The following is a 21185-nucleotide window of genomic DNA, read 5'->3' as shown; positions in this document are numbered from 1 at the left end:
TAAAATAACAATAGCACCTATTTGCTGATTTAAAAAAAAATTAATTGACATACTGTTGGTTTACATCTGTGTTAGTATTTCGGAAGTGTAATATCTCTTCTTTCAACATAGCATCTGTAGATTTTCGATGTGTAACATTCTTCACAAATATTTGTTTAATGTCAGTTTTCTCTGCTAGGTTAAGGTCCATGAAGATAGAACGAATGCATTCTCAGTGCTTGGCATATAGTGATTATATTTCTGGTAGGACTTCAGAAAACCCTATGTAGACACTAACATTTGTATCAGTGCTTGCTTGCTTTTTTTAAATTGTGGTAACACTGGCTTACATTATTGTTGGTATTTTGGAAGCATACACCCCCCCCCAAGTTTCTTTAGAAGTTACACATGAATTTCCATGTGCTTGTAATTGGTCCTGTAATGTTAAACTCTTGCCATTCTTTTATCTTCTCAACTGGATGATCATTGATAGACTAGACTAGAAATTTGTTGATAACCAAAATAAACTCTGCTTACCTGGCATCACCCATCGTGGCTGGCATCATGTTAGTTGAAAATCAGTGCTACTGTATAAAAATGCTCAGTTAAAAATAATTATGTTGTATACAGGTATCATAAGGAAGGTTACTTCCAAATAGTTAGTTATTTTTTTTGGTCCACATTGTCTTGACTCTTCTGCATTGAAATATACTTAATTATTTTTCCTATACCATGTGCATCAAGCATTTGAATTATAATACAAATAAGTACATTTAATTTCAAGAAACTAACTACAGTTTCATTCAAAAGATACATATTTAAACACAGGTTATATATTTCAAAATATTCCAGCTCATAAACACTTGAAATGACAAGAGGTAAATTATTTTTATGTCAGCTGCTGCACAATCATATAGGATATTGCAATCACTGGATTTGTTTTTGGAGTATCAGAAATCAGACTTATGTAAACCCTTTAAGAGGATGTTTAAAAGTGCATTTGATATCTTATTCGTATTCAGACATCTGGCCACTTTAATTTTCTGTACATACACATTTGCACATATACACATACTTAGACACTCTCAGACATTCATCTTGCCATCCTGGCCAGTATAGAATAACAGTTCCTGAAAAAAGAACAGAGTACAGAGTTAATAGACAAATGCCAATGTTGATGATCATCGATTTTAATGGATGTTAAGTATAAATCATGAATCCTTTTCCACCAAGGTGTCCTTAAAACCCACTACTCAGTCTAGAATAGAGTGCCAAACCTGGTGTTTTTACATGGCAGGTATCTGGTAATGTTTTATTTAATTCATGAAGTGACTAATGCTTGGTTGGCCATGAAACATTGTCTCCTATTGCAGCATATTATCCTGAGTCAGAATTTTTTATGATCATTTGTATAGCAATAAATTAGATTAACTGTGTAGAAATGTACTTGATTTAACAAAGTATCATTTTGACTTTACCACAGTTTCTCTTACTCCTAGTTAGTTGGTTAGTGATGTAACTTAATTTAAATTTGAAAATACATATAGTTTTGAACCATAATCAGATGATTATAGCTTCTCAGTCATCTAAGGAATCATGATTCTCTGTTGTCCTTTTCATCTCACCTAGATCTAGAAGACTGTTCTGTAAAGAGCATGTTTTCACTAAACTAGAATTTCAGCTCTCAAACTTCACTGTGCATGAGACTTACCTTGAGGTTAGCTCAATAATCTGCATTTGTATGCATTCCTTTTCTTTCAAAAGTGATTTTGATATGGTTGTCCCATGGGACCACATTTAAGAAATATTACAGTTCCTTAAGTGGATCAGTCAAGATAACTACTTTACAGCACAAGCAATGTTAAAACTCTTTGTATGTAAAATTTTAAAAACATTGCAGTTAAAGTTGCTATAAAATGTGTTGCCTTGATGATGAAAATGGAAGCCAATTTAACAATGGTATGGTAAATGCACAAAACCTAGGGTTTGTATACATAATAACTTAAGGTGTGCTAAAATGTGCAAAAGTTCATTCTAGTGAAGCTACGTGGAACCAAATATGATGGGGGATGTTTGAGTACTTACTCTGGCAGCCAACCACTTCTTCCCAACAAAAACACTATTACCTGGTGCTGATACTTTAGCAATGGCTGGACATGAAAATAGAGGGAAAATTCCTGTATATAATTCAGTGGTCCTTTCTTTCATTCTAGAGCCAAATACCATGAGACAAATCAAGAACCACTGAAGAGAAGTTTTCCCCAAATTTTTGACATGTTCTGGATTTGTTTGTTCTGGACCCTTAACCAAATTTATAGATTAAAGATGATGACTGAAAACTGCATCTGGGAGTTCTGCAAAATTTTGTCTTGATTTGAAAAATAGTGGTGGTGGCGAGGAAGGAGAGGAACACTGACTGACACCCAGTTCACATGTGAATAATGTACTAATTCTAACATGAACTTCTTAATATCATAGAAATATAGATTCATTCACCTTGAATTGTATGTGGACTGAAGAGAAACAATCTTGAAAAAAAAATCTGTATAAGAACTTGGTCAGCCACGATAGCAATGGAATGTTAATTCTGTGATATGCTAGTAATATTTTTGTGCAGATTTTAAACACACAAAACACAGTGACATAAAATAACACTGAGAATCCACTTCTCAAAAACATTTCAAGATGACATTAGAACAACTTGTGTTAGTAGGCAAGGAGACTCTGGTAATTGAACTGTGAATCCGTTGTGTCCAAACCACTCATCAAAAGTTGCAACACGGATTTGACTGTGTTACTTTGGTAACTTGTAAGCATCACCCTTTTCCAGCCCTCAGGGTAGGGAAAGTACATGGGATTTTCAGGGTCACTCTTTATTGCAACATGTGAAATCATTCTCAGGAGGTTTGTGTTCTCATTCAGTCTGTCAGTGTGTGTCACTGTATAGGCGTCTCTTTCCTGAGCTTGTAGATAATACCTGCATCACCATTTTACACCATTTTGTTTAATTGTTTCCATATTAACTCTAGCGTGCATTCATTCTTGTTAGCAGTCCTCCTTCCCCCATCTTGTCAACATTTGACTTCACCCTCACTCTGTTACTCTTTTGTCCTAGACTTTCGGTAGAATTGGCAAATTTTCCAGAAACAATCAATTTGTTAAAATGAATTGAAACCTTGGCCCTCCCTGGTGGCGCAGCGGGTTAAAGCACAGCACTCAGAAGCTAAAGCCACTCCCGCATAAGTTTGATTCCCACCTGCCTTGGAGGTGACCACATGGCGCTGCAGACCTCTCCCGAACCGCCCGCTGCTCCCCTCAGCAGTGTACTTCGTCAGTCTGCCTGTTCTGCTTCCCACTCTGTCTATGGTGAAGCCTCTCACCGCCCCTGAGCCTCTGGCCTGTACCCCAGTTCTGTATGCACAAATAAATCTTTTTAAAAAAATTAATTGAAACCCAAGCCATTTATTATGTTCCTTTAATGCCCAAAGTTGGGGGGGAATGGAGAGAAAATTATTGGTTTGCCAATTGCTTGAAAATCTACAAGACTTTAACTGGATGGCTGGAGGAGAGGGTTTTTTCCTTTTTACCCTCTTTCACTCCACTTAAGAAGCAAATGTGTTCAGTTTGATGTCCACTTGTTATGATTCTTAAATAGAAACCTCGGTGACTGCTATAAGGGAAGAATGAAAAAAATATTCTCTACTAAGAGATTGAATTTTCTGAGAATTTTTCCAATGCTAAGATTCTTGAAGGACTTTATTTATGCCCATCATTTTGATTCTGTTTTCAGACCTCTGTGTTCATTAAATACAGTGTTTTCTTTTTAATCCACAAATTAAAAACAATTCCAACTTGCAGTTCCAGGAATTTGTTCAAACCATTTCAGACTCTTTTTATTCAAAGAATGAATGAAGATGGGTTTTATGGTCACAGATTTTAATTAGCTCTATAAAAAGGAGAGAAAAAAGAAACCAATAGTTTATATAAAACGTGATAAAGAAATTCATGTTAAATCTAAGGCTTCATCTCCATGAACAAAGCTATTCTTGGAGATGGGTTAAGGACAGTGGGTAGGAAAAAAGAGAAGATAAAACCAATGCCCACAGTTGTAAGATAGAAATCACTTGTGGCCAGAGCCTTCCTCTGAATATAGGGACATTTAATTACTGCTCAGGACACAGAAGAACATTGCATGATTATATCTCTCATGACAGAATGGTAAAGATGATATAACAAGTAATGAATTCCCAAGTAGTAGTATAGAGGCTAAATTCTTGAGCAGCTTGGAAAATATGCCTAGTGCTACTATTTCCATACACATCTCCAGTAGGCTGCAAAAAAGTACTCTCTGTGGGGCAAGAAACCTGTATTACATCACTCCTTGGCACTAATTAAATGATTGATCTTGGCATGGTCACTTCCCTTCCTTAGGGTAATTCACTCCATAATATAAAATGATTATGTTCAATTCAGATGATCTGTAGGGTTCCTTCTACCATATTGGTTTTTTCTGTTGAGGAACACCATGACAATAATGATGATAGATAGCTGCTACTGTTCATAGTGGTTTTTATGAAATCTGTGCTCATTTAGTGCTAACAATATAGTGATATAGGAACTATTATAACCATTATTGTTTTAGGTAAAACTCGGAGAGTTCAAAGATATTGGGTAACTTGTCCAGTTTTACCAGTTGAAAGAGCCAAGATTTGAACTTTAATCTGTAAATGGAGTTCATATTCTTTCACACTACAACTAATTTTCTCACCTAGTGTGTGCTGATAATATAAATTTCAAGATACATTGAACCCATAAGGAAAATGACATTTGTTTGTGTTTTTTCCTCTGTTATTGAGTCACTACAAAACCTTCCAAATGTTTAATTACTATTTACTGATTGCTTTCTTTGTTGAAGGCACCATGCTTGGTGCCTTCCATAAATAGAATTTTCTCACAGGCTATGAAATTGGAACTGTTACTATCCTACTAATAGAGAAGAGAAAGCTTAAGAATTACATTTGGTAATTTGATTGTGATCACACAGATAAGGACTGATAGGTAAATTCAAAACCAGTCTTTCTGACTTCCAACAAAACACCTTTCCATTGTTTTCATATTGTGTAGTGTTAGTCTTGAAAATAAGAAGTGATAGAGAACTCCTCAAGATACACACACACACACACACACACCCCAACATATTCCTCAATTATTCACACAGCTATGGGAGATGTCAAGATGTTTGAATTCTAAAACATCTGACACCGAAGCCAACAAGAAATGAGGAGATATATAAAACAAAACATATTTTGGATCACTGAGTGGGCTTATGTTGCCTCCACAGCATTGTGCACTCTTTAATTTGGTCAACTGTTTTTCTATTTGCAAAGCTATAGAACAGTTGGTGTATATATTTGCCTGACTTTGGCTTCACATGAAGCCAAATTTCTGCTAGTGTCTATCATTTGAAATTGTCTTGTTCCCACCTAATGGGGGGAACTTAGCACATTAAACATTTAGAGAATATAAAACAAAAAAAGCACAGGAAATATTAAATACCTTTTTGTAAAAATAACAGAATCTCTACTAGGAAATGAAACAAATTAGTCCTGCGAACAGGACTAAGTCCTACAAGAATAGATCTTGGTTTTGGTTTAAGGAAGTAGTGGCTATTCAACAGGATTCTGGCATTCTGGTGATTTTGAATTGCATTTTATCAATTTTGAATGTTTGATAAGTGTAAGAATCTTCAGCTGCTTTTCCTCAAATTGTTGGAACACCTCCATTGTCTGACGTCAGATGTAGTTTGCAGAGACTTTCCTCAAATAGAGATAGACACATTGCCTCTTGATGTCCAGTGACTATTCTCATCTTTACAAGTAGAGACTTTCCACCTTATTATGGTTCTGTTCAACCGTAGAATTTATAATTATGTTTAGTAAGTAAGTACTTTGTTTTATCATAGCTAGGTGCCTGTATTGAAATCATGCTTGTTATCAGGAAAGGATCCCATACTTTCCAGTTCTATCTCCAAGAATTAGGGTGCTTTAAGGCAAATTTAGGATAAAACAAAGAAATGCAAATGTGAGATATTTTGGAGGCTAGGTTCACTGCAGAATGCCTTTGTGTATTCTAAGAATGCATTGTCCTATGAATACAAGTACCTTATCCTTAGATATACAAAACTGGTCCTTCTTTACAAATCAGTAGCTAAGTTCTTCCACAAAATTGTTTGATCCTTAAAAGTAGGGTGGGAAATGCATTTTAAATTTGTCTAGTTTCTGCCAGATTATAGTTTTACACAGTGAAAAATCATTATTGTTGCACTTATACAATCATTTTTTGGTATCTGACTTTTTCTTTCTCTTTCAAATTTTTATAATTTGTCAGACTTTGATATATCTGTATAACTTTGGGAGTACATTTTCACACCTCCATATGTGCACATATTTCACTCATCTTCCACCAATACTCTTGTTCCAATGTACTGTTCCCTTCATAATACCACTGCTAAGTAATTACCCAAATAATTTGAAAATTCTAATACAAAGATTTATGCTCCTATGCATAGCACCACTTTTCACAAGGTTTCCCAGACTCTTAAAGTTAGAGAATTAGCTTAATTTTTTTTCATTTTTATGTAAAAACTGTACATATAACTAATTAGTGGTAGAGCCCAAGGTTTAAATGAGGGTGGCATTATGTAAACTAGACAACTCGCTGATAGACTGAATTTCAAACTGCACTTTAAATATGAAGTATTCTTACAGATTGAGAAGATGTTCCAACCACAGAAACTTCACATTGTTGGCTCTATTAAAAAAAAAAAAATTCTATGGGCCAGAGGGCTCTGAGACTTAATCTGTACTCTGTTCAGGGAGAACAAATTAGGTTGCAGTAGAAGTGATTTAAGTGGTAGGTTTTCATTTCACAGTTGATCACAGCAAAGACAGAGACCATTTGGTGCCTTTTTCAATGTCTGCCAAAAAGTTACTTCGTGTCTCAAATACTGATTCTTTCATTGATGTGTAGAAAGAACTTAGCCCCCAAGGAAACCCATGGAATCAGTTAAATGCCAAAGCTGGTTTATATCTTTGGTGGAATTGTACAGTCCCTATACTTTTAAATATCATTTGATTTTCTTTTCTTTTGACATCAGTTTCCTGATGAACTGATGAAGCTTGGGTTTAATTTAATTTTGTTCTTTTTCTCTCTATAGTCCTTTTTAAAATTCTTTTTATAAATACTTAATTCCTAAATGCCAATTTAGGAAATAGATTTACAATTGCCTAGAAGTAGTGAACTGAGAAGTTTCCTAGATGGGATAGGAGAAAAATAGTGTTATGAAAACCGTTGCCCTTTGATTTCCCTTTTTTCTAATCTCAAGCATGGAAACTTCAGTAAAATGTCAATCTAGAGAAAATCCCCATTAAAACCTTGGACCACAGCTTCTTGTGTGCTGAAAGTACATTGGTGCAGAGAGGAGGAACTGCAGACGTAACAACTAGGGATATTAAAAGAAGCAGGTCATTCATCTTGAGAGTATGACCATCTAGATGCATTTTGTGCACTGAATTTTTACAACCCTTTTTGATAAATCCCTCTTTAAGTCTAAGTAATTCTCCAAATTAATATTTAGATAATTTCATAATTATAAGCTTGAATCAAATAAAATGGTCATTCACGTTAGAAAATCCATAAATAGTTGTCTTATTTTAGTTCTGGGAACATACATAGTATATAGGCTTTTGCTCTCATTTAAATCATTTCAGCAGGTTTAAAATAAAGTAATTCACAATTTAATAAAAACAAACAAAAGCAAGCATCAAGTTGGGAATACAGAAAATCATCTATATCGTTAATACAAGCTTGGGCTATGTAGTTGATTTAATATCCCATATTCATTAACAATTACCTTAAGTTATGCAATTAAGTGTTCCACAGTAGAACAGTGTTCACACAGAAGTTAAATTTGGAATTATTACTGATTATCTCCAGGCAATGGTTTGATACCTGGTCCCCATTGTCAAGAAGTTAATGGGGAATTCTAGAAACTCTCAAGTCTGTATGTTTACAAATCACAAAAGTGCTTTATTAATAAAAATAATAGAGACTTAACTCCACATTGAAGAGGCTTGTTGATCTACTCTAAAGGGAGGAAGGCTAACCAAAACTAAATAAGATTGCATTGGATTGGAAAACCTAAAACAGTGCTATTGACTGCTAATATTCGTGCTGATCCTTGAATTTCCTATTGCAGCATTTAGATAACCATAGAACTATATACCATTTCTGAAGACAGCCTTGAGAACACTTTCTCTATTCTCAGCTTTGTAAAGAGAAGACCTTGGAAATCATTTAAATTATTTATGACATAAAATAGACCTTTTCACCTTAAATATCCCAGTAGTTAAGGTCAATGCCATTCATCTGATTTTGGGGAAGAAGTTGAGAGTATAGAAATCTATTCTAGCAGGAATTTATAAAACCATCAACTTCAGTCAAAAGTTTTTATGATATATTCAAGCCAATTTTAAAGAATATCTTCCTATAAAATACCTACACGCATTTACAAAATTTTTAATGTCATAGTATAGAAATTTCAGTTAACATCAGCTGCAATATGAGGTGATGCAGTGTGTTTCAGTGAAACAAAAATGACAATCTAAAAGGTTTTAAAAGACATTTTGATATCATAAATGACTACATTTAAGGTAATAATGCATTTATAGCACCCATTCACTTAAGGATGATTTTAATTCAAATGCTTCCTCCCAAGCTGTCTGCACCTCTCTCTTTCTTGATATTCCATTAATGAGCTTTGGACTCATGGGATCTGAATCTTGGTGTAGTTTATTTTTTATTTCCTAATATATGGTAAACATTGAAGTAATGTTTGTTGACCTGGACTGTAGTTTAAGGAAATTTTCAGTTTTGTATGTGAAGTAAGTGATACTTCACAAATTTTATTGTGTGTGCAAGTAAAATATGTTGATGCATTTATAATCACAAGGCAATTGCAAATTACCTAAATCCAATCAATAAAGTTGAAGCAGCAAGGCCTTACTAGCTCTATGAGAACATCAATAACATTTTACCACATTGGTTGCACTAGCCCATTTTTTTTGACCAGTTCTACCTAAATTGGAGGTGAGACAATTGAGGGTGTTCATAATTACTCTAGAATGTTATCCTCTGACTTTAGGCGGATGAGAACAAAGATGGCAGTTCTTTCAGAGTGGACAGTTATGATGGAAAACATTCACTGGCATATTTACCACTGGCATATAAGGAATGGCTCGTAGCAACAGATTTAACAGCAAGAAGGGCACACATAAGGATTCTCAATAACTGTAGGATGAAATGGTTGAGAGGAAGAAGTAGCATATGAATCTAGCTGTACTAGTATAGATTAAATCTGGACTCATATAGAAGATTTTTAAAGATTTTATGTATTTAGGCATGCAAGAACTGGGGTATGGACCAGAGGTGCAGAGTGGGGAGGATGGTGAGAGGATTCACCAGAGACAGAGTGGGAAGCAGAACAGGCAGATCTACTGAAATACACTGCTGAGGGGAGCAGTGGGTGAGACAGGAGAGGTCTGCTGTGCCACATATAAGAGAGAGATTAACTGTGGTAATCACTCTTAAGAGTTGGCTTAACTGCAATAGAAAATTATTCTGTATCATGTAAAATAAGTGCTGAGGTTGGCAGTTAAGGGATGGCATAGCATCTCCATGGTTTTCAGAGACCCAGATTTGTCAAGCTACTTGCTATTTGATTCCTAGGATATGGCCTTCCTCCTTATGGTTCAAGTTGACTATTGGTGCTCTCATTATTAGCTCAGGTTTCAAACAGGAGAGTGGATGAAGAAAATCAGGTGCCCCATCATTTATAAAGAGAGCTCTGAAAGTCCCAGAATATTTCCACTTACTCCTCATTGATCACAATTTGGTTATATGCCACTCTCAAGTGAACAGAAAATTGGGAAATATCTCAAATGAGCAACATTGTTTCCCTCAAAAAACAAGGTCAGGTTAATTTAAATAGAAGAGGGGTAGCCATAAATAATGATTAATTCTTGGGCCCTCCCTGGTGGTGCAACTGGTTAAAGCATAGCACTGTGAAGCTCTCTGCAGCCACTGCAGCACGAGTTTGATCTCCAGCCTTGGAGGTGACCCACATGGCACAGCAGACCTTTCCTCATATCCTATTGACAACACATCTCTTAAAGGTTTTCTTGTTTCTAAGACAATGAAACATCACATTACTTAGGGAGATTTGAATGGATGCCACTGTTTCCTTAAGGGAAGCATTATGAGGGAGGTAGACTAGTACCCTATCCTGATATCACCGTAATTCTGAAGTCTTTCTTAGCAGACAGTTTTACTAATCTGACCGCTCTACAGCATGACTCCTGAGAATAGTATACCTTATTTCCAGAATAGTTATTTTAACTTGTATGTGTGTGTCTGTGTGTGCACATTCACACATATATAAGTAATATGTGCATATGTAATAGAAACACATAGATAGATAGATAGATGTGATTGGAAAAATAAATATCTTCTCTAAGCAAGAGCTATGATGTGATCATTCCAGCTGAAGAAAGGGAAAGTTGAAAAAATAGTATATAACACTGAGCTCTTTTTCAAATAACTGCCTTCTGCTTCTCTTCACATTTTTCCTCCTCCGTTTTCTTGTCAGTATCTTCTATGTCACAGCATCTTTCTCTAGGCTTCTGCAGGCTTGGCCTTTTTTTGGTATTATAATACTAAAAAGAAGCAGGAGCAGTGGAGTGCAATACATGGCATATTTGGAAAGGTGGTAAATATTTAATAGATGATATGGTAAATAATGTATATAATTTAGCAAGAAACAATGTAAATATTTCATGGACTGCAGTGCAGCTGTTAGGTTGAAATTAAACCTGTGAGTGGGGAGAAAAGCCGCAGTTCAAAATGTCCTTTTCTGATAAGAACATTTGCTGCTTCTGTCTTAGTCCACAATCTGACATTAAAGGGTTAGACGTGTCTTTGTTTACCCTCTAATAATAACAGGGCTGTGTGCCATGGATAATTCAAAATAGTGAATGGTACAATGTCAGTTAGACTTTGGAAGTGAAATTTTGGGTTTTTGAGAAGTGGATTCCTTTCTGAACTATATTATTCTTAGAATACAGATCTGATATTCTGTATACATAGTAGTCTTATTTATATATTGTATTGCTGATTTATAAAAACAATAAAATAAATTATTCTCATATACTTTGTTATTGTTGATTTATAATGAATACATATTTAAGATAAGATATTAAAAGGACTTTTTTTTCCCCTCCCATGTACTCTAGGACTAGAGAAAGCTGTCCCAGGATGAAGAATTTGCCATAGAAAATCCACTTTAATAAATGCAAGGTGGGTGTGTAGTCCTTTCGATCTGACCTTTTGAAACCATATAATTTTTCATGTAACTCTGATCTGTTGGCAAAATTGTGGAAGAACTAAGCAAAATCAAGGAATAGGAATGTCACAAGGTCCAAGTTGGAGATATGATTGTTTATATGTTTTCAGTTTCCTGGGCATGTTATGTCTCCACTATAATAGATGTGATAGAAAATACAAATGCTAAATAAGAAATATCTTCTTGCCTAAGAGAATTACAGTTAGACAATGTTGAAACCCACTAAATACTAAGGTTTTTTTCCCTCAAGTTTTATTTGACAATCATTTATATAAATTCATAATTTTGGGGAGCTCAACTTTACACCTCCACATGTGCACAAGCTTCTCTCACCATTTATCAAAGCTTCAGTGCCAAAACCTGATTACCTTTCCATCTCTGTCACCTTATCCCTTCCTCCACTCCCTCTGGTAACCAGATTATTTTTTTCACAGAGCCTAAAAGTTATTTCCATTGTATTAGGCAGTTTGTTTTCTTTGGTTATTTACATTCCACAAATGAGTGAAACTATCAATTTCTTTCAATTTCTGACAGACAATAGCATAATCACCTCAATAAAGAAATTGTAGAATAAATACTCAATGGAATACTACTCAGCTAATAGTGTCTTTGGAACAAAATGGAGGGATCATGAGTTCTAGGGTATGTTTTGATAATCACTCTACTATTGCTGTGAAGTGAATTGAATTCACTAAGAATCCAAGTCACTTAAGTTAGTAACTTTATACTGCTCTACAGACCTTTTTAGCCAAAACTTGTCTCTATATCACATGTTTCCACAAGTGGAAATCTAGCATGTTCTTAAATATTCCTAATTTTAACCTGACCCTTTCTCTCCCTACGTCATTTGTTCTCTTTGAGTAATTTCAGTGTATATTTTCCTCAGATTAAAGGTATTTTCAATCTTAAAATTTCTTTGCATGTCTTTGATGAATTTGTCCTTCTTCTTGTAGAGGCAGAAATAACAATATTCCAAGGTGGTGGAGATTACTTATACAGGGAGAGCTTCCTTTCCACACTTGCTTTCCAAGAATGTTGTAAAATGCCCCTCAGTTGGGGGTTGTCTGATGTTTTTCTTCATGGTTAGATTAAATTATAGGATTTTTGGAGAAGACCACAGAGATGTTATTCTTGTCACATCCTATCCCTGGAACATTCTCTCAACATAATTTATAACTATTGATAGTGACTTTGATCACCTAGATGAACCTTTGTCAGTTTTCTCACTTGTAAAATTCTTTTTTTTTTTCTTCTTTCCATACTGTTTAGATGCCCACAATATGCACAGACCACACTTAGGCTATGTTCAACCTCCATAATGGAAAAAATATTTATAGAAATTGCTTAGGACTCTTCTGTACATGAGATTTTTATATTTTCCCACTGTTATTGATATATTCTATTTATAGCAGTATTAATTGTGGATATTACTTTATACTTCAGGTTATTATACAATACTAAATTTTGTTGCTCAAGATTTTCTAGTTTTGGTCATGCAGAACTCTTATTTTCTTCTATCCCTTTGACATAGTCCCAACATTGTGGGATTTTTAGAAATTTGTTTTTAACATTTCCTTCCTGACTTTCTAACACTACAAGATGGCCCACATTCATCTGTTATTATGACTGCTCTAGTCCTTTAATCAGTCATTTGTCCAAGTATCTCTGCTTCCTTGAAAATGGTGTTTAGAGCTGAGATCTTGATTCTATATATGCCCCTTATTCTACTGTGATGTCATTGCTCCTAGGCCCTCTAAGTGAACAGAGCTAGAAAATAAGTGTGTAATATATTAGTAGACTATTCATCTATCTACCCATCTATCTTCTATCTGTCTATCTTCCTATCTTTCTGTCTAGCTCTCTTTCTATTTATCTATAGAGATAGATTTATATTAAGCTAAACATGAGTTCATACAAATGTTGCCAATTCTAATTCATTATTGCATAGATCATAGTAGTCTCTGGCCCTTATTTGTCTGTAGCCTCCCGCTGACAGAAACTTGGCTTCTATTATTCACCACTCATTTACTTAATTGTTCAATTACATCACAAAAATATCAGTAACAGAATTGTTAACATATACTACCATGAAAAACCACTTTAGCGACAACAGTACAATGTTTATATACAGTTTGGCTTTCTTTTAGTCTTATCACATTTCCAAGGTTAAGTCAGCACCTTTTCCCCCCACACCAGTAAATAAGTCTTGTTTCAAATATTATAGTACAATTAAATTATTTTGTTATATTCTGCATCCTAAAAATCCTAAAGGGTTTTTGGAATTTTGCAGATAGTAAATTTGACTCTCTGTCGTGTACATTTCTATAGGTTATGAAAATGTATTACTGTTATGTGTCTACTGCTACAGAACCATACTGACTAAATTTACCAACTTAAAACAATACTCTAGGCTTCACCTATTCAGTCAGCTCTCTACCCTCAAAACCACTGAGCTGGCAAGCATTGATCCTTTTACTTTCTCTTTAATTTTGACTTATTTACATTGTCACATAACTAGAATCATAGGATTAGAAGGCTGTAAAATAAAGTCATTAGGGAGCTACAGTTCTTGAGTTCTTGAATCCAGATATATCTGGATTGAGTCCAATATTTGTCTCTTGTAGCTATGGGATGTTGTTGAAGTTTCTTTATAAAGTTAATTTCTCTAATGTCTAAGTGGTAAGCAATATTTACCAACAGATAACTCTATCGATTAATAAAGGTAAATAACCAAGGCACTTAGCACAATGCTGAACCGATACAAGCCTTCCTTAAGATTATTCAATACATAATTCCTAACTCTTTATACTAATGTTCCAGATCCTTTTCTTTTACCATCTTTCATACAACCATGTTACATTATAGTCAGATTGCACTATTCACTGCTTCTTTGTTTTTTCATCTTTATCTCACTGTCATGTTTTTGTATCCTGTATTCTGCATTGGACACCCTCTATCTTCAATATCCAGACATTGAAATTTTATCCATTCTTTAAAATCTGGGTCAAATGACATACTCCTCATTAATGCTCCTCTGATTACACTGGAAAATCATCTTTTATCATTAAACATCTATACCTTTATCATTAAATATCTATTTATAAAAGATACCAAAAGACACATAATGCTTCATTTTTATGTGTACAGTTGCATGTGAGAATAATAAAGGCTCAAAAACATCTGTTCTATGAAAAGAATCAGTGTCACCTAAAGATCCAGTTACACCTCTTAAGTCTGTGGCGATCTGATAAAATTGTTGTCTTTATTCATTCACTTGGCTTTAGAAACAGAATTTGTTAATGAATAACAGATGTTGTCAGAAAAGCACTAGGTAATAATGAATATGGCATAAAAGAGGGCACTTTCATAGAGAGCATGAAAGTTTTGAAACAAAAGGAACTGTGAGAGAAAGCTTTGAAGACTGGAATTTAATGTCCTTGACAGCCATGAGTTACTAGGCACCTACAGGGAAGACTTGAGTGCACAGCAAAAAATGAATTACACTGAATTCTAAGTCTTGAAATTTCTGCTTAGGATCATTACCAGATAGAATAAAAGATTTGTGTTCTCTGTTTTTAGTGATAAGAGTGACAAGACAGTACGGTTCCAAGTGCCATTGAACTATATAAATGGCCCATATATATGGCGTTTGCAGAAGATTTAAAAATTCTATTTCTAATCATAGATGCTTTGGAAGTTTCTGTTCGGTGAGTACCAGTTTCTTTCCTTCAGTGTGTTAGGGAGGCATAGGTAACATTCAGGTTCAGTGACAAATTTCATTTATAAATATTTATTTTTTTAGTCCATTTCCTCTAATGCATATGGCATGCACACACTTTTGTTCATAGGAAGGACAAATTGGGAGAGTATGTGTGACTCATTTAAGTTCATTTCTTCAGTTGGGAAACTGATCACTTTTTTAGCTACATGGAAACTTGTCTTAAGTAACTTGTTTCAAGCATAAAGAGGAGGGAGAAGGAATTAATAAATAACATTGCTCCCATATCACAGGCTGTTCGAATGCATCTTATTCATATTTGCCTTTATAGAATACACTAGTTTTAAGAGAATCCAACCTGATTTAGCCAGCTTAAATACAAAATTCAGCAGCAGTTATACATCATATATTCTCAAGAGATCTTAGTACCAAGTTAATTACAAACAGCTGCAACATTCAGTTGCCATTGAAATGTTATTCAAGGGATGATTAAACACTGTCCATATGTAGATCTTTGTTCTGTATCTCTTGTGCAGCTCACAAGCTGATATTGATGCTCACCTTCAAGCTATGTGTGCTAGTTACCTTAATTATAGCAAGTGAAATCTTGACTCATTGGTAGGTTAAATATCATCACATTTTTGTTACATTACAAGGAGAAGAATTTGAATTTAGTTCTTAGTGATATCAATTGTTTGTGTGTGAGAGAAAGAGAGAGGGATTATATAAGCATAATCTTGAGTCCAAAGGACACTTACTGGAAAAAAAAAGTTGGTAACAGTGAATCTAGCCATTAACAATCTGTATTTGTTAATATAAGCACTATTGTTCAGTGGTTTTTTTGTTTTAAATGAGAATAGTCTGCACTGCTGAACACAGTCCTTTAAAATAGAAAAATAAAGTTGGCATTCCCTTTTATCTGTGTGCAAGGAGATACACCCACTTTCCTGAAAAGTCTTCTCAGAAAAGTGGGAATGCTCTTCTAGATATGGATTTGAACAATTATACAGTGTCCACCAATTAGCATCTTTTTGCATCTATATGAATGTTATGCCACTGATCACTCCATTGTGCTTTTGAATTAGAACTGCTAGATATTTTAGTGCTAGCTATCACTATGGATCTAGCAATAACTAAAGATAATCTTGTAACATTTTCTAAAAAAAAAAAAAATGCAGACCCAATAGTAAGTGCTAAGAAAGAAACGAAGACTGTATGTAATGTAGAACATTATTTAAACTGCTCATGAAGGGATTCATTGTGGAGATGACATATAAACTGAGACCTGAGTGACAAGAAGTAGTCCTGCAAATAACTTCGTAAAAGACCTTGAAGGAAGATTGCAGAACAAGCACTAAAGCCCTGAGGTAGTGTTCTCTTAGGAACTAAAAGAAGGCCATTGTATTTAGGACATAATGAATGAGTGGTGCTAAGTAAAACTGTAGCGTTAGGGACAGAGTCATTCAGGGTTTGTAGGTCACAGCAAGGAGGTTCATTTTTATTATTAATGAATTCAAAAACCATTGAAGTAAGCAGGAAGGTAATATGATTAGGTTTATATTGTTACATATAAAAAAGGTCTCTCTGGCTACTCTCTTTGTGTGGAATGGATTTTGGTGGGCTAGTGGGAATAGGAAATAAACTGAAATCAATTTGAAGGCTTTCAAGGCGAACCAGATTAGAGATGAGGTGTTAAAAGGGTGATAATGGATATGGAAAGAGATGGATTCAGAGCTCTTTCATATCCTAGTACGGCTAGGATATTCTGATAGACTGGATTGCATGTGTGTGTGTGTGTGTGTGTGTGTGTGTGTAAGTATGTGAGGATTATGAGGAAAATACAGAAACAAGTTTGAGGGAAATCTATAGTGTTTACATGCCCTGTTTGAAATGCCCTCTTATGTGAGATTTGTAAAAGGTATTAAAATACTAAACTTTATTATTGTCATAAATCCACAAGAAATGTCTAGACTGGAGATATATATTTAGGGACATACTAATTTTCCTATAACTAGTAATTGTTGCAATGGAAATTGTGGACCAAGAGAGAATATCGATAGGGAAGAGAAGAAAACCCCAGAATTGTGCCATAAGAAATTCGAAAATGATAGAAGGCTATCAGAGTAATTGGAATAATATAAAACAGATTTAGCTGTTTTTACTCTTTTAAGAGTAGCTACTGAGATAGAAAATCAATTATGTACGTGGTCAAAACTAAGAGAGGAGAGTAGTGTAAGAAGGAAATAATTGTGAAATCTGTTGAATGTTTATGAGCTATAGATAAAAACAGAACAATGTTTTGGTTCTTGGAGCAACATAAAAGCTACCTTGGTAAGGTCATTTCAGAGAATGATGGAGATGGAAATCATGGAAACAGGTAAAAGTAAATGAACATCTGATTAAAAATTGTCCACAACTTTATTCTGTGACAGCCTTTTTTCATCAAATACATATCAGAAACAAAATGCAAAAGTCGAAATTAAAAAATATGTATATTTGTCCTTGAAAGTTAAATACCTGATATACAACAAATGGAAATGAAACGCAGAGTGTAAATCACAGACCTCTGAGATACGCGTTTTTGCAGGTTAATGAAAAAGTGAAATCCTGTAGCTGAGAAGTGGGTACCATGACTACGCGGCCATACTGTTTGTGTGCAAAAGCTGATACAAGTGCTAGTTACATGACACAAGCAGGACAAGCTGCTGGACTTTATACTTTACTACTTTTATGTTATGAAATACTACCTCATTGCCAAAAAAGAAGATAGAATTTTCAGGAGAAATTGACAAACACACAGTCCATGTAAGATATTTTAACACATTTTTGTCTTAAGACTGATTGAAACCAAAGTGTTAATAAGAATATAGTATATTTGAACAAAATTAGTACACTTAAACTAATGAATAGTCACAGTATTTGTTACTCAATAATGATAGTATATGTGTGGTTTTTGAGTACACAGTGAACATTTATAACAATTGGTGATATTAGATTACAAGAAAATTTCCAACTGTTTTCCAGAATCAATATTAACATAACCTTCAGTGGAAAAAAAGAAAGACAACAGTAGGAAATAACTATAAAAAATAGGCTATAATTGTATTCCTATCTATCCCATAGTTTAAAGAGGAAAACGCTCGAGAATGACAAGTTATTGAAAACCTAATGACATTGGAGGTACTATGTAAAAAATTGTGGGCTTCAGATGAAGATGCAGTTGGAGGTATATCTACAAATTTTAATTGTTAAAAGCATAAAAGTGAAAATCTGGGATTTTTAATTTGAAGATATTCTGTCATTTATTCAAACAACATGATATATTTATTTTGAAAGATTCTTGCAGATTGTTCTATTATTTTATAGAAAGAATTAGTATTCTTTCCTGGGGGTAGGCCTTACTGAGTCATCTTTATGGATTTCGGAATTCTGGAATGCAGCCTTTCTTTCATGGTTTGTGTTTCTCTCCCTCCCTCCCTCCTCTCTTTCCCCTCCTTGCTCCTCCTCTCTCCTCACTCTCTTTCTCCTCCCCCTCTCCTCCACCACTCTCCTTTTTCCTTACCCCTCTTTAGTTAGAACTTTCCAAATTGTCATCTTCTACTTTTTGGACTCTAGTCTGGTACCACTTCATACATGTTTTATCATGTTCAGATGTCTAAAGTGCTAACTTGTACATGAAGAGACAGACTTCACTTATGACTCAAGCCAAGGGCATATAGCCACAATATGAATGTATTAGGGGGAATCCACATTACAACAGCATAAGCACACAATTCAGTTGGCAGTAAGAGGGTGAAGGTGATAAACCTCTTGGCCAGGTTCCAGAGCCTGATGATTCACCGATGGTAGAGCCCAGTTTGGAGAGTTCCTGGCAGCCATCCACCTGCAGGGATGGGAAGGCCACTTCTCAGAGTGAAAGTCCCCTGCAGCTGTTGCCAAATCTTAAGAAGTCTTCAGAACCATAAGCATCTCAAATTAGCTTAAATTCATTGCTTATATTTACACCATTTTTCAGAGAGTGATATCAAGACTACATGTTAATTTAAGGAGGGCCTCTACACATAGCCAAGTTTTATTTTTCCTTTCCTTTCACATGTTTTAGTTGATACTTTAAGTCACTCTTTCATTTGCCCCTACCTCTTGGCCAGGGTCATTACAATGTGTATACATCTATATAGATATATAATATCTTGATGTCAGAATGGTTGCCACATAGATATGTAACAGTATATAGATTGGTGATGCAGTGAATAATCATAAAGTATACTGTGTCTTCCCTCTCCCTAAACACTCAGCATTGAATGAACTATAGACCTAGGCATCATTCAGCAGGATCATTTTGTCAACTACTGGTAACAAGTAGGACAGCTTCAGCATGGCAGCTAGTTAAAAGCAGGTAACCTATTCCATCCTAATTTATGCTAAAATAATGCACACAATTCACAGTGGCCAAGCAACTCTACATTCTGAAATGGAGAGCTTCAATCTGGCACCAGTTTGCTTTTCTTTCCATTTATTTTCCACAGAAACATTTTTCTTATTTTTGAGATTAACTTATGTTGTTGAATTTTTTTATTTTCTAACTCTAGTTTCTCTGTGTTTAAATAGAGAGGGAGTCTCTAAAGTGTCTAGAGCCATTTCCATAGTAACTCAGTCCATTTTCACACATATGAAATATACAAAAAATGATGAGAAAGAACTGAAATTTTCTCTTTGCAAGTGGGGACACAGGTAAAACTCCACTGTTCTGTCTCCATTAACACATGCAATATATATTTACTGAACCCTTATTATGCACCAAGTGATGTATCAGATGTTAGAGGAAACAGAGAAATGATACTGCCCTAAAAATAATTTATAGAAGAACACAGGATGATAAAGTAACAAATTCATCACACTTTCTACTCTCTTGGTCACAAAGTTTATCCCAAGTTGGCAGAAGAATGAAAAGAACTAATGTAACTTCATGTCATTCACCTGTTAAAAAAAAAAAAAACTTAATAATGGACCCTCTAAAGACTTGATCAGAGGAGAATATTTTCAGTTATTTAAATATTTCATTTTAACAAATAACATCATCATAGCATATTTTAGTCATAGGAAGGGAGAGATGACAGTTTCCAAATTCATTAAGTGTAAACATTCAGGACACATGTTGAGCACTTGTCTGAAGCTATCAACAGTCTTTTGTTACTTGTAATCAGTAATTGAAACTTTGTAAACTATAAAGCCAAAAATAGCTTGACTGGAACAAACTAAGTAGTAGTAGTATGGAACAGAAACTAAAGTTGGTGACTTCCTTGTTTTAAAAACATTTTTGAATTTAAAATGAATTTTTCTTCTCATACTTGAAAATGCAAATACCAGTGACTGTATATTTCAGAGCAAAATCTAAGGTTGCCATTTCCTTGCTTCCAATAGTTAATAGGCCAATAATTTATTACCACTATTTTTTCTGCAACAGAGGTCTGATTCCCAAAACACTCACTTTGACTGTCTTGTTCTGTCACTATCTGTCTGACCTTGTGAAAGTTACTAAATCTATTAAGGTTTATTTTTCTCATTTATAAAAAATGAACAATAAGATATTCTTTTTCATATGGTTACTATGAAGATGAAATGTAAAGTATATAGGATAGGGCTAGACATGCTAGGAATTCAGTAAAGATCATTAGTAACTATAATAAATGTTAACTTATCCATGCAAATTTATCATTTTCCAAAAGATTAAACCATTTCAGGGAAAGAATAGTGTCTTATTTGGTTTATTTCTCTTTCAGTACTCAGTAGCTATATCTGTTTATCTACTGTTTTGTGTACATATATGTATATGTATATAACAACATAACAGTAACTTTCAATGACATTAAATGTTGTAAAATACATTATTTCTTTTTGAAAATTACAGCAGTTTTGTGAAGACAGACTTTAAATCCTTGTAATTAAGGTCAAAATAGTATGAAGTTTTCTAAGAATTTGGAAATCAGGTTATCCCTTGATAAAAGAAGTATTAAGAAAACAGTATGGATC

The 21185-nt window shown here is 34.4% G+C and overlaps 1 pseudogene; it reads right to left on the bottom strand.

Moving 5' to 3' along the window:
• The window catches only part of LOC101621817, a 149526-nt pseudogene extending 148996 nt beyond the window's left edge, over window positions 1–530 (bottom strand).
• Between the last annotated feature and the right edge of the window lie 20655 nt (window positions 531–21185).

The sequence above is a fragment of the Condylura cristata genome, unplaced genomic scaffold (genome assembly GCF_000260355.1).
Source record: "Condylura cristata isolate star-nosed mole 26May11 unplaced genomic scaffold, ConCri1.0 scaffold00019, whole genome shotgun sequence".
In the NCBI taxonomy this organism is placed as follows: Eukaryota; Metazoa; Chordata; class Mammalia; order Eulipotyphla; family Talpidae; genus Condylura; species Condylura cristata.
This window is presented reverse-complemented; position numbering and strand designations above follow the sequence as displayed.